Raw genomic sequence first — 13,971 nt, 5'->3', positions numbered from 1 at the left:
CTTCAACGTGACTTTACCGAGAGAGCTAAGAATATGAATTACTGCAGTCATGAAAGCTTTAAATCAAAATTTAAGGCCGCTTGTGTTGTGGCCGAAACGTCGTGATTTTTGTCGTCTTGACGATCTCCGTGAAGTTTTCCAGGAACATAGCTTGGGGTCCGTGGCAATGTTGCCTTGGCAGGAACACAGCTTGGGGTCCGTAGCAATGTTGCCTTGGTATTTACACAGCTTGGGGTCCGTGGCAATGCTGCCCTGGCAGGAACACAGCCTAGGGTCCGTGGCAATATTGCCTTGGCAGGAACACAGCTTGGAGTCCGTGGCAATGCCGCCTTGGCAGGAACACAGCTTGTGGTCCATCGCACTATTAACTAGGCCTCACTCAGGCTGTGCCATGGGCGCGATCAACCAGGCCTCACTCAGTCTGCGCCAGGTGCACTGTCAACTAGGCCTCACTCAGGCTGCGCCTTGTGCACGATTAGCTAGGCCTCACTCATGCAGTGTCACGTGCACAATTTACTAGGCCTCACTCAGGCTGCGCCATGTGCGTGATTATCTAGGCCTCAGGCTGCACCACGTGAATGATTAACTAGGCCTCATTCAGGCTGCGCCAGGTGCACGATCAGCCAGGCCTCACTCAAGCTGTGTCACGTGCCCGATTAACCAGGCCTCAGGCTGCGCCAGTTGCACGATTAACCAGGCCTCACTCAGGCTGCGTCAGGTGCATGATTTACTTGGCCTCACTCAGGCAGTGCCATGTGCAGTATTACCTAGGCCTCACTCAGGCTGCGCCAGGTGCATGATCAGCTAGGCCTCACTCAGGCAGTGTCATGTGCACGACCAACCAGGCCCCACCCAGGCCGCACCAGGTGCACGATCAACCAGGCCTCACTCAGGCTGCGCCACGTGCGCGACCGACCAGGCCTCACTCAGGCTGCGCGACGTGCGCGACCAACCAGGCCTTACTCAGGCTGCGCCAGGTACACACACGAGCACACATCACCACACCATCTCACACACACGAACGCAGAAGTCCCTCTCATCACGGCCACTCTCACACGGCTCACCCTCACACGGCTCACTCACACACACAGCTCACACTCACACGGAGCTCACACACAGCTCATTCTCACTCACATTTTCACACATGCATGCACACTTTACACTCACGCAAAACAACTCACGAAAACAACTCGCTGCTACACACGCCACCGCCGTGTGTGTGTGTCGTTAAAAACCGCCACCACCCGACACAGCCAACTAGTAAGGGTTGTCACGTAAACAGAACATGCCAATTCATCACTAGTCCAGCACACCGGTATGTTGGAGAGCCACGCCACAGCATCTACAATCTGAGTACGACCTTTCGCCGTAATTAAGTAATTACAACTAGCTTCATCAGGCGACAGCCAGATTTGTGGAGGTTTTACTGTTTCGTTCCTTATCTAGAGGCTTAGATGTGTTGACCACCCTTCTGCGCTCTTGCACAATGTGGGGGGGGGGGGATTACTGAGGCAACGTACATTATGTTTGTGCATTATGCGAGCCCTTTGAACTTGTCCTTCCTCTCTATTGTGTTATTCAAATAGCCCTACCAACGGTAAGCCCTAGTGAAGTACACTGCCCTTTGTAGGCATGCATTTAAATAATGTATTTTATGATTCGCTTCCATGCAGCACTAAGGCGGTAGCTATCCGAACGGTTAAAGTTATTTTTATTTCTTACAATTTCGATAGATTTTTCAACTAGTCTTGGCCAGCATCTAGCTAGTTTTGCACAAAATTTAAACATCAAAACCAATTGAGTGTCCTTGTTGGCACGCCTGTTCTGCTACTGCTAACAGTTGTATTTGGGAGAATTTAATATTTATCTGATGCTCTTTTAGTCTCGTGCTGATCATTCGTCCTGTTTGCCCAACATAACCTTTACCACACGTGCAGTTAATCCTGTACACACCTTCTGTTGATAGCTTCGGTAATACATCTTTTGTACCAGATATTAATTTATGTATTTTATGTACCGTGCCAAATCTGACTCGGATGTTTTGTTTTTCCAAACATCTGGCTAGTTTATCAGTTACTCCCGCAATGTACGGTATTTTGATCGTTTTAATTACTTGGGCAGTTTCAATGCTCTTGTTATTTGATTTGGTTTGGTTTTGGTATTCAATGGCCTGTTGATTTGTGCATCATTGTAACCATTCATTTGCAGCGCCTCTTTAACATGTTGAATTTCACTTCTCAGACTGTCACCATCTGACACTTGATGAATGAGCGTCTTGATAAGAGCAGTGACTGCATTCAGATAGGCGTCAGTATGCGTTTTCTTTCGGTAAACAGTGTTATTTTACTATTTCTACCCCGTCCGAGCAGATAATCCAAAAGCAAATCATCAAATAATACATGAAAAAAGCATGCCTACAAAGGGCAGCGTACTTCAATATGGATTACCGTTGGTAGGGTTAATTTAATATACACAATAAACAGGAAGGACAAGTTCAAAGGGCTCGCATAATGCACATGCATAATGTACGTTGCCTCAGTAATTCCCCCCCCCCCCCCCCCCCCCCCACATTGTACAAGAGCGCATCTGCGTGGTCAACACATCTCCGCCTCTATATAAGGAACGAAAAAAATAGTAAAACTTCTCCACGAATCTGGCTGTCGCCTGATGAAGCTAGTTGTAATTACTGGTGAAACGTCGTACTCAGATTGTAAATGTTGTGGATTGGCTCTCCAACACACCGGTGTGCTGTACTAGTGACAAACTGGTATGTTCTGTTTACGTGACAACCTTTACTAGTTGGCTGTCGGTTGGCGGCGGGTTTTAACGACTCATTTATATATTTACGCTATCTCACCCAAAAACCTCTATTATGGATATTGGTCGTGAAAGCCTACGTGTTAAACTGCTCCACTATTGTTCGAAGTTTTCTTCTGTGATGGATGGTGGTGGGAATCCGGTTTCAGATAAGCATCCGTATGGGTAGCTTTCCTGTAGACAGAGTGGCTCATTGAACCATCAGGTCTCTTTTTAATTAGGACATACAGTACCCTGGTGTCTACAAACTAAGTTGCCTCTGTGGTAGTAGTTACATTGGAGAAACCAAACGCCATGTCTCGAACCGCATTCGTGAACACAAAGCAGACCTTAAACACGGTAGGACCAACACCTCTGCCGTGGCAGATCATTGTTATAATTCAGTAGGCTCACATGACATTGACTTTTCCAAGACAGAGGTTCTTTGTAAGCCATCTGGCTACCATGAGAGATTCGTTCATGAGGCTATCCACATATACAAGCACAGAGACAATTTCAACCGAGAAGATGGATTCTGGCTTCGCAATCATTGGAAAGATTTGATAAACCATTTCAGGTCTTAATTGATTGTTCACACTTACAGTGGCATTCAGACAGCATACATTAATTTTTCGTCTCCCCCCTCCTCTTTTCAGAACATAGATGGACTGGTCCTTCTAAATAAACTGTCAAATCGCTGCGCGTGGCGCTGACGGTTTTTTTTATATAAATAAATACACCGTTTAAAAATAAATAAATTTATGCAAACCGACACACCTGATGACGACCGTGTGTTATGGTCGAAACGTCGTGAGAATTTTTATTGTTTTATATATTTTTTTATTTTATTGTTTCCCTTCAACGTGACTTTACCGAGAGAGCTAAGAATATGAATTACTGCAGTCATGAAAGCTTTAAATCAAAATTTAAGGCCGCTTGTGTTGTGGCCGAAACGTCGTGATTTTTGTCGTCTTGACGATCTCCGTGAAGTTTTCCAGGAACATAGCTTGGGGTCCGTGGCAATGTTGCCTTGGCAGGAACACAGCTTGGGGTCCGTAGCAATGTTGCCTTGGTATTTACACAGCTTGGGGTCCGTGGCAATGCTGCCCTGGCAGGAACACAGCCTAGGGTCCGTGGCAATATTGCCTTGGCAGGAACACAGCTTGGAGTCCGTGGCAATGCCGCCTTGGCAGGAACACAGCTTGTGGTCCATCGCACTATTAACTAGGCCTCACTCAGGCTGTGCCATGGGCGCGATCAACCAGGCCTCACTCAGTCTGCGCCAGGTGCACTGTCAACTAGGCCTCACTCAGGCTGCGCCTTGTGCACGATTAGCTAGGCCTCACTCATGCAGTGTCACGTGCACAATTTACTAGGCCTCACTCAGGCTGCGCCATGTGCGTGATTATCTAGGCCTCAGGCTGCACCACGTGAATGATTAACTAGGCCTCATTCAGGCTGCGCCAGGTGCACGATCAGCCAGGCCTCACTCAAGCTGTGTCACGTGCCCGATTAACCAGGCCTCAGGCTGCGCCAGTTGCACGATTAACCAGGCCTCACTCAGGCTGCGTCAGGTGCATGATTTACTTGGCCTCACTCAGGCAGTGCCATGTGCAGTATTACCTAGGCCTCACTCAGGCTGCGCCAGGTGCATGATCAGCTAGGCCTCACTCAGGCAGTGTCATGTGCACGACCAACCAGGCCCCACCCAGGCCGCACCAGGTGCACGATCAACCAGGCCTCACTCAGGCTGCGCCACGTGCGCGACCGACCAGGCCTCACTCAGGCTGCGCGACGTGCGCGACCAACCAGGCCTTACTCAGGCTGCGCCAGGTACACACACGAGCACACATCACCACACCATCTCACACACACGAACGCAGAAGTCCCTCTCATCACGGCCACTCTCACACGGCTCACCCTCACACGGCTCACTCACACACACAGCTCACACTCACACGGAGCTCACACACAGCTCATTCTCACTCACATTTTCACACATGCATGCACACTTTACACTCACGCAAAACAACTCACGAAAACAACTCGCTGCTACACACGCCACCGCCGTGTGTGTGTGTCGTTAAAAACCGCCACCACCCGACACAGCCAACTAGTAAGGGTTGTCACGTAAACAGAACATGCCAATTCATCACTAGTCCAGCACACCGGTATGTTGGAGAGCCACGCCACAGCATCTACAATCTGAGTACGACCTTTCGCCGTAATTAAGTAATTACAACTAGCTTCATCAGGCGACAGCCAGATTTGTGGAGGTTTTACTGTTTCGTTCCTTATCTAGAGGCTTAGATGTGTTGACCACCCTTCTGCGCTCTTGCACAATGTGGGGGGGGGGGGATTACTGAGGCAACGTACATTATGTTTGTGCATTATGCGAGCCCTTTGAACTTGTCCTTCCTCTCTATTGTGTTATTCAAATAGCCCTACCAACGGTAAGCCCTAGTGAAGTACACTGCCCTTTGTAGGCATGCATTTAAATAATGTATTTTATGATTCGCTTCCATGCAGCACTAAGGCGGTAGCTATCCGAACGGTTAAAGTTATTTTTATTTCTTACAATTTCGATAGATTTTTCAACTAGTCTTGGCCAGCATCTAGCTAGTTTTGCACAAAATTTAAACATCAAAACCAATTGAGTGTCCTTGTTGGCACGCCTGTTCTGCTACTGCTAACAGTTGTATTTGGGAGAATTTAATATTTATCTGATGCTCTTTTAGTCTCGTGCTGATCATTCGTCCTGTTTGCCCAACATAACCTTTACCACACGTGCAGTTAATCCTGTACACACCTTCTGTTGATAGCTTCGGTAATACATCTTTTGTACCAGATATTAATTTATGTATTTTATGTACCGTGCCAAATCTGACTCGGATGTTTTGTTTTTCCAAACATCTGGCTAGTTTATCAGTTACTCCCGCAATGTACGGTATTTTGATCGTTTTAATTACTTGGGCAGTTTCAATGCTCTTGTTATTTGATTTGGTTTGGTTTTGGTATTCAATGGCCTGTTGATTTGTGCATCATTGTAACCACTCATTTGCAGCGCCTCTTTAACATGTTGAATTTCACTTCTCAGACTGTCACCATCTGACACTTGATGAATGAGCGTCTTGATAAGAGCAGTGACTGCATTCAGATAGGCGTCAGTATGCGTTTTCTTTCGGTAAACAGTGTTATTTTACTATTTCTACCCCGTCCGAGCAGATAATCCAAAAGCAAATCATCAAATAATACATGAAAAAAGCATGCCTACAAAGGGCAGCGTACTTCAATATGGATTACCCTTGGTAGGGTTAATTTAATATACACAATAAACAGGAAGGACAAGTTCAAAGGGCTCGCATAATGCACATGCATAATGTACGTTGCCTCAGTAATTCCCCCCCCCCCCCCACATTGTACAAGAGCGCATCTGCGTGGTCAACACATCTCCGCCTCTATATAAGGAACGAAAAAAATAGTAAAACTTCTCCACGAATCTGGCTGTCGCCTGATGAAGCTAGTTGTAATTACTGGTGAAACGTCGTACTCAGATTGTAAATGTTGTGGATTGGCTCTCCAACACACCGGTGTGCTGTACTAGTGACAAACTGGTATGTTCTGTTTACGTGACAACCTTTACTAGTTGGCTGTCGGTTGGCGGCGGGTTTTAACGACTCATTTATATATTTACGCTATCTCACCCAAAAACCTCTATTATGGATATTGGTCGTGAAAGCCTACGTGTTAAACTGCTCCACTATTGTTCGAAGTTTTCGACAAAGAAGGCTACAGAGTTGGACTTGAAATAAGTATTAAACAAAAGTAATGTACAACAGGTCTGCTAAACAAAATTAATGATTTGTTGAAGAGCCCACTGCCTGGAAAAACGAAAAACTGTAGGTTAATCTGGAACAATTTGAAGGTGACGCGTGGATGCTGACAAAATGGAACAATCTGAAAAGTGCACAGATCCATGCCCTGAATTCCACTGCGGCAATGGGATCTGGTCATGTGAAGGAGTGAGTTTGTGGCATTGCAGGACCATGGGAGACGATATTGTCATCGAGGCCTTCATTCAGCAGTGAATAAAACATCCTTATAAACAGTCGAGGGTGCACTTTTTTACCATTGTACATCTATAATTCTTGGTTCTTTCGGTAAAGTCACGTAGAAGGGAAACAATAAAATAATAAAAGATATATAACACAATATTTGTATTATTTTGTTTCCCTTCTACGTGACTTTACCGAAAGAACCAAGAATATGAATCCCTGCAGTCATGAAAGCTATAAATCAAAATTGTACATCTGTTAGGGAGACTGCCCCCCGTCTCCCCGTTCTCCTATGACCCCCCGTCGTCCTGCTCTCCCCCCTTCGCTGCTGCCCCTCGGGCATGATTTAACTGGCTGCACTAACCACTGTACAATCACGGCGAGCTACACAGGCTCACGGGTTAACGTGCGCGGCAACCGCGCACCCGTGGGGAAAATTACATACCCGTGCGCAAACAAAGGAATCACAGCGCGCAGGCTCGCAACTCAACAGGCGCGACGAGCGCACACGCGCGAGTAAAATTACATACCCGTGCGTAAACAGAAACCACAGCGCGCAGGCTGGCCACACCACGCACTCCCCTTCACACTCACAGAGACTACTCGACACGGTTTATACTCTCCTGACGATTTATTCTCCGCAAATAAACAAACTGAACTGTGCGTGTCAGTGCAGATCAGCAGGACAGGTCTAACCTATCTCTCTACTGCCTGATACTTAATTGGCCTGCCCGCTCTCTATTCTCTCAGAATTTCGCCCCTTTGTCTTACCTCTCTTCCTTGTACTTACGGTTCGACCTCGCAGTGTTGGAGGTCGCGGAAAGATGATTTTATAAACGGAATCTGGCTGTTCTCTGACCCGTCTCAGGGACGTGCGAGTAACAGTGAGGTGACGGCTCCTCGATCCCTCTCCCCTGTTGATCCCCAGCGAAAACGACCCCGTGCTTCCCAAAATCGTCCCTTTTTATGCTCGGCTTCAAAGCCCTCACGCCGCCATCCCGTTGGCCTCTTATCCAATCCGATCACCCCCCCTCTCTGACGCTCCGCCCCCTCCCATTGTTTAACCAAGTGCACCGACTCAAATAAGCGAGCCGGTGCAGCATCAGAGACGTTAATCCGTGGTGCATCATAGGTAGAGACGTTAATCCGTGGTGCATCATGGGTAGAGACGTTAATCCGTGGTGCATCACGGGTAGAGATGCTAACCCGCGGTGCATCACGGGTAGAGACGTTTAACCCGTGCTGCCCTGCTCCTCACGTGCCTGCTGGTCCGTGTGTGTCTTGGGCATTTCCTCACTGCGGTTCTCAGTGAGTTCACCGTGGTCATTTACTTTTAAGTTAAGCTACGGCGTCGCAGTGCCATTTGGCCTGGGGGGGAGGGGGGGCCTGCCAATTCCCTGACCCTGAGGAACCGTGAAGCACCCCCACGAGGGGGCCTCTCGGGTAAAAACTCAGGGCAGGTGCCCCCCCCCTCCCCACGAGGCCCGACGTGTGTGTGTGTTTATGTGGGGGGGGGTGGTGGCAGGGAGAGCGCTGTGACGGGAGCCGGGTGGCTTCTCGGTCGCAGCAGCACAGCGACGGCCCTGGTTTCGACGCAGCGGCTTCGCTGTTGTGGCACCACACATCTACTTCACTATGCTGTATTGTTTATTCACAGATATTTACCATTGTGAATGCATAATTACGGCTTTCCATGTTTTTGTGAAATCCTGAACTGTGAAACTGCATGTCATCGTTCAGTGCTCACTAGGTGCATTGCAAACACCGGAATGTAAGCCCCGCCTAAACGTCTGTATGGGAGTTGAGCAGGCACCCCATTTTGCTAATTGAATGTTCTGGACCCACTGCCAAGGGGCAATATCATCACACTGTTAACCTCTGCCCTCCATCATGCCAAAGAAGTGCTGTTTTCACAGTGCTAAATCATGATGTAATGCTCAAATCACAATCACCTTTACCCATACAACACAAGGGCAAAAGGCTTGCCAGGTGGCTTACGGAATACACATGGGCCACATAGATTTGTTCCCAAAAGGTTGTTTTTAGCCGGTTGTATAGACCGCTATTTAGCATACAGATAATGTTAAAGGCATGATGAATTTACTCATTTAAGCTGATTAGGGGCAGTAATAGGAAGTGGGTTTAGGCCTGTCTGTTCCATATATAGATGTTTAGGGTTTTGATCCATGTACAGGTTTCCTCTGACATTTGGGCAATGTTGCATATATAAATGTGTTGTTGCCTCAAGGGAGGTCTGAGTTTACGGTTTAGGTGAAAATGCTAAATAATAGGTTGGGGTTATCCCATTTGTAGAAAAATGGCCTAATAAAGTTACGTGGCTGATGTGATTGCATCCACTTTAAAGCAGGTCACTTCTAAGTTTATACATCAATTGTAAGTTGAATATCTATACATTAAATATTGTCAATGTGCTGCAGGGAGGTAGTCAAGTATATTTTGACCCAGAAAAGTCTTGCTGAGTTTTGAAACTTTTATTTCAAGAGGGCCTTTCCGATGGGGATGGTTAACAGTATCTATTAAACGATGTGTTCCAGCCCGCAGAGAAACAGAAATATCGAGTAATTTGACATGTGCAGAAAGGAATAACTCCAGCGATGATCACAACACACTGCGCTCATGCATTCTGAGAGATTGCACGCACAACTGTACGTTTTGTGTTTTAAGTCCATGAGTCCCCCATACAGTTCAGATTCCGAAGAGTCATTGCCATCACAATTCTGTCACATCTCAAGTCACGGAGTGTGTTTATGTAAAAGGTCGCTCAGGGTTTTAATGGCATTGCAAGGTTGGGCTGGAATGAGCAGTGATTTGATTATGGTTCCATTATAGGTGGTCATGTGAGATCGAACAGAAGTTTTAAACGTTATACGTTCCTTTCCGAGACCAGTGTTTATTATATTTTGAAACACAGTTGCTGGGCACAAGGGCCCACACATCAAGTGCCTATCAAGCAAACAGAGCGACTATCAAAGTTGTAATATTTTAAAGATACAGGGGACTTTCGAGTATCCACGTGCGGTTTATCTGATGTGTGTTAACCACGCACCTCAGATATTGACATAAATGAATAACTCATAGATTTTCTCTTAAGCCCAAATTAATAATATAAAACAGTTATCCATTGTTATTCTTGGAAATGTTCATTTCAAGTCACATGCATAAACCGAACAAATACGTTGCTCCGAAATCCACTTGATCGCCTCTACAGTATAGTAGTTGCATATCTTTACAACAGTGAGCAGAGTTTGATTGATGTTGATTGGCGTGACTCTGCTATCATTTACTTAGTGGGCTGAGTCTTCTGCATGGGAGCAGGAAAGTGTTTCGCTGAGCACGCACATTTATCGGTCGATTGTTAGTATTATAAATCGGCAGAGTAACAACAAAAATCGTTAGTTGTGCTTCATTTTGAGTGATTTATCCGATCATTTATTTTGTGAGTTTTAATTTACGAAACTGTGCGATAGCAGTGAAACCTAAACATAATGTATATCGATATTAGTGTTTTTTGGCAGAAAGATCCGCGAAAATGTTATATTATTGGATTGTCTGCGATTTTGAATGATCCGCGACTGTCCTCCCCGTCATAAGCGCAGATAATCGAGAGTCTACTGTATATGCAAATTGAGTAACACTCGTTTTACAGGTAAAAGTGTATATGCCTGGGTAAAATAAACTCAGCAATGACTTAATTATCCATCTGTATGCCATTTGCACAAACGGGGTATATAGAAAATACTAAATTGGGAACAAAAATGTACAAAAAAAGAAGTGTTTAAGCCATGCAGTGTATTCAGAGGTATGGGTGACAATGAGACAGCTGTTTGCAATCCATCAACTGTGAATCCCTCTCCAGATGGCTGACACCAATAACCCCACAACCAAAATGCCAGGCCTTTCAGGGAGAGGACAAGGACATTTTGGCAGGCATAAGAACAGCTCTGCACCTTATGTAAGCAAAACATGCAGAGAGCCACTGCTTCATAGTCACAATGTTGGTGCTCACACAAATATGTTTATCTGCTGCTATGGTTGGTCACTGTTGATATGTTTTTGATAATTTTGTTCTGCTGTTTAACAATTAGGTTACATGCTTTTGCGCACGATAATCCCAATTGATAATTTGGAACTCGTGGGAACCCACATTTCGTTTTTTCCGCTCTCTTCATTGCCTTCAAGAATACTGCTCGCGGCTCTTAAAAAAATACACATTTAATGCTGCAAAAACATCTTAAAAATTTAATTAGACAGGAATGAAATACAGTACTGAAATCGTGGAATTAATTATTCAAAAGGGGAGACAAGACCAACTTGAAGAATTACAGACTCGGTAGCCTCCTATCATTGCGCCTGTCCTTTGTGGAAGATGAAAAAGCATTTGACTCATTATGAATGTATTGCAGTTATCCAATCTCTTATAAACCAAGGCCTGATAAATAGAATTCATAATTAATAAATTGATGTATTTACCAAAACAGAACAGCCACACTGAGATTACATAAAGTACCAACATATATATGACAATGTTAGTCAGAGTAACGCACTTTTATTAAATGTATTCACAGTGACACAATGCATTTTCTTAAATTTGTATTGGATAAATAAAAACACGCAAACTGTTTTGGAAAACATTCAGCATCTCAATATTCTGAGACATCCAATGGGAATGAACTGCAAGAAATGTTAGAAGAACGTCAGAAAGAAGGATGCATGGTTGAGCTCGGGATAAATATGAGCAAAACAAAAGTCACGTACAACAATTTGATTTCACAATTGTAGATATCTGTCAATTAAATAAAGTGGTAGACCAGAGCTGGTTGAAGTGCTCTTTGAAATTATGAAAAGTGCGATACAGGCGCATGAGAGGTGATGGCAGCTTGTGGAGGGGGAGGCATTCATATAGCAGTGGATTGGCATAACTGATGCTGATGGTGATCGTGAATATCAAAATGGTCATTGTCATCTTTGGCATTGGTTTCATACGATTATATCCACAAAATGAAAGGCGATTTGCTCGGAGATTCATTTTGATTTAATGTACAGGAAAATCTTGTCCAACGCAGCTTTACCGAACGTGTGTTTTAGCTCACACGCTGCACCTAATGAGGTCTGCTTTCCGGAACACGAGGGGTGAGGTTTCGGCTTTATGCGGTTTGACGCGGCTAAGATTCTAATCGCCGCGCCGTACTGCATCCGTTGTAAGGTGTGAAATGAATCGACTATGAGAACGATTTATTTACCATTCTATGTTTGTGTGTGTGTTTTTGTTTATGTGATAATGTAAACACACTCAACGCGCACGTGTTGGGGCTGGGAGATCAGTGTTCGGAGCGAATGTTGGGCGTGGGTGCCGCGTTGCGGGAAGAGGAGTGGAGACATGGCTTTTGTATTGAGATGAAATTGAAAAATAAAGTGTACACACACAAGATATTGAGGTACTCAGCGTCATCGAGTACAATACGAAGGGTGGAAATCACGTAGAATCAGTGAAACAAAGAGGGAGGGGGGTAATCATTGCAGACTCGAGTGCAAACCGATTTTCCCAGAAGATATATTATTTTTGTTGAATTTCGTTTTTTTCCAACACCGAATTTTCCAGGAATGTAACCCCCACGTTCAGCGAGGTCTGTCTATTTGAATTCATACAGAAAAGCATTTTCATGTGATCATTCAATAATGCTTCAGACTCTCCCCGGAATGCTCAAGTCATCCCGGAAGGCAAAAGGGCCGCCTGCCGTCTTGATTCTCTGCATCGCACGGAATGCAGCGACCTCTTTTTTGAACACGGGTCATGATGTGCATTTCAGGTTATTTTTGTTGTTGGTAAATTGTTTAATCTACACAGGGAACGATGGCGCGAGGAATCTGGTAACCCTGACAACCCGTCTTATGCGTGCTACGTGATAATTTAAATATTATTTTGATGTCTATATTTTCCATATTTGTTCACCACAGCCTTATTAATCACAACATACCCCTGGTATAGGGGGCATGAGGTTGGTGGTGTGGCGATTGGCACGTACGGCCATCCTCGTCACCCTTACTCCCCCCAGCACTCTTTAGGCGTTCGCATTGGAGAAAAAGTCATGGATTATTTTAATACGACAATGTTATACCCGCTGTAAATTGAATATTAAAGATCCAGTGATTTAATTTTAATATAAAAAATATTACTTATTGTACTATAAATAATATCGTAAGTACGGATACGTTTGTGTTCTTTGTAAATGAGATAGGGAAAGTCAGTGGGCTTTCACAATGGGAAATGCAGTAAAATGCAGCCACGTTAAAATTGTGATATTTGATAGCCGCCCACTTCATTGCGCAGTCACTCACGTGTGGGCTGCCCCGAGGGCTTGTGCCAGTGGGAGGCTCTGGCAGCTCGTGCAGCATAGAGAGAGGTCAGAGGTTGAAGTTAGGGAGCGTGTGTGTAGACCGGTAGCCAGAACACACTTATATTGCGATTTTTTATAACTCTACAGCCCATCATGAGCTTTATAATCTGCCATCGGGAGAGGGGCAAGTCAGATAATTTAATGGTTACATTATAGGGTGTCCGTGCAGAAAATGAGAGTCTAATTACATTTCAAAACAAATAGACTTTGTATTATAGCAGCTCTGAGCTGGTTATTGATCTCATAAGAAAAATGTACAGTATTTTCATTTGTTGGAGAAGAAAAAGAACAGCCCCTATTGACACAGTGAAATGGGGCATAGTCACCACTCCATCACAAAACGTTAGCGAAGTGGCGATCACACTTCTAATCTGGGTCAACTTACCAGGGATGCGATACCACGAATAAAAAATAAATTTCAGTCGAGTACTAACTTGTGCTATTTAACACAAACTAAATTTAATTCGATTGTGCCGGCTTGTGTAGACTATGGGAAGGCATTAGACTCAGTAAATGTTGATTTTTTTTTTAAGTCGGCAGAAAAAAATATTAATGGTCCTATAATTTGGGCCCACTTATTTATCGGAAGACTAACTCCTGTTAAAATACTAACATTGTCGTAGTGTACACATTTGATCAAACCGAGAGAATAGCGGATTGTACTGTGTAATGGCGCGTTGAATCGGTACACGCAGGGCAAAGTA

This window comes from Petromyzon marinus, chromosome 18, assembly GCF_048934315.1.
Source record: "Petromyzon marinus isolate PM22_M1 ecotype Great Lakes invasive population chromosome 18, UKy_Petmar_22M1.pri1.0, whole genome shotgun sequence".
In the NCBI taxonomy this organism is placed as follows: domain Eukaryota; kingdom Metazoa; phylum Chordata; class Hyperoartia; order Petromyzontiformes; family Petromyzontidae; genus Petromyzon; species Petromyzon marinus.
The sequence above is the reverse complement of the archived record's forward strand: the minus strand, read 5'-3'. Positions refer to the sequence as shown.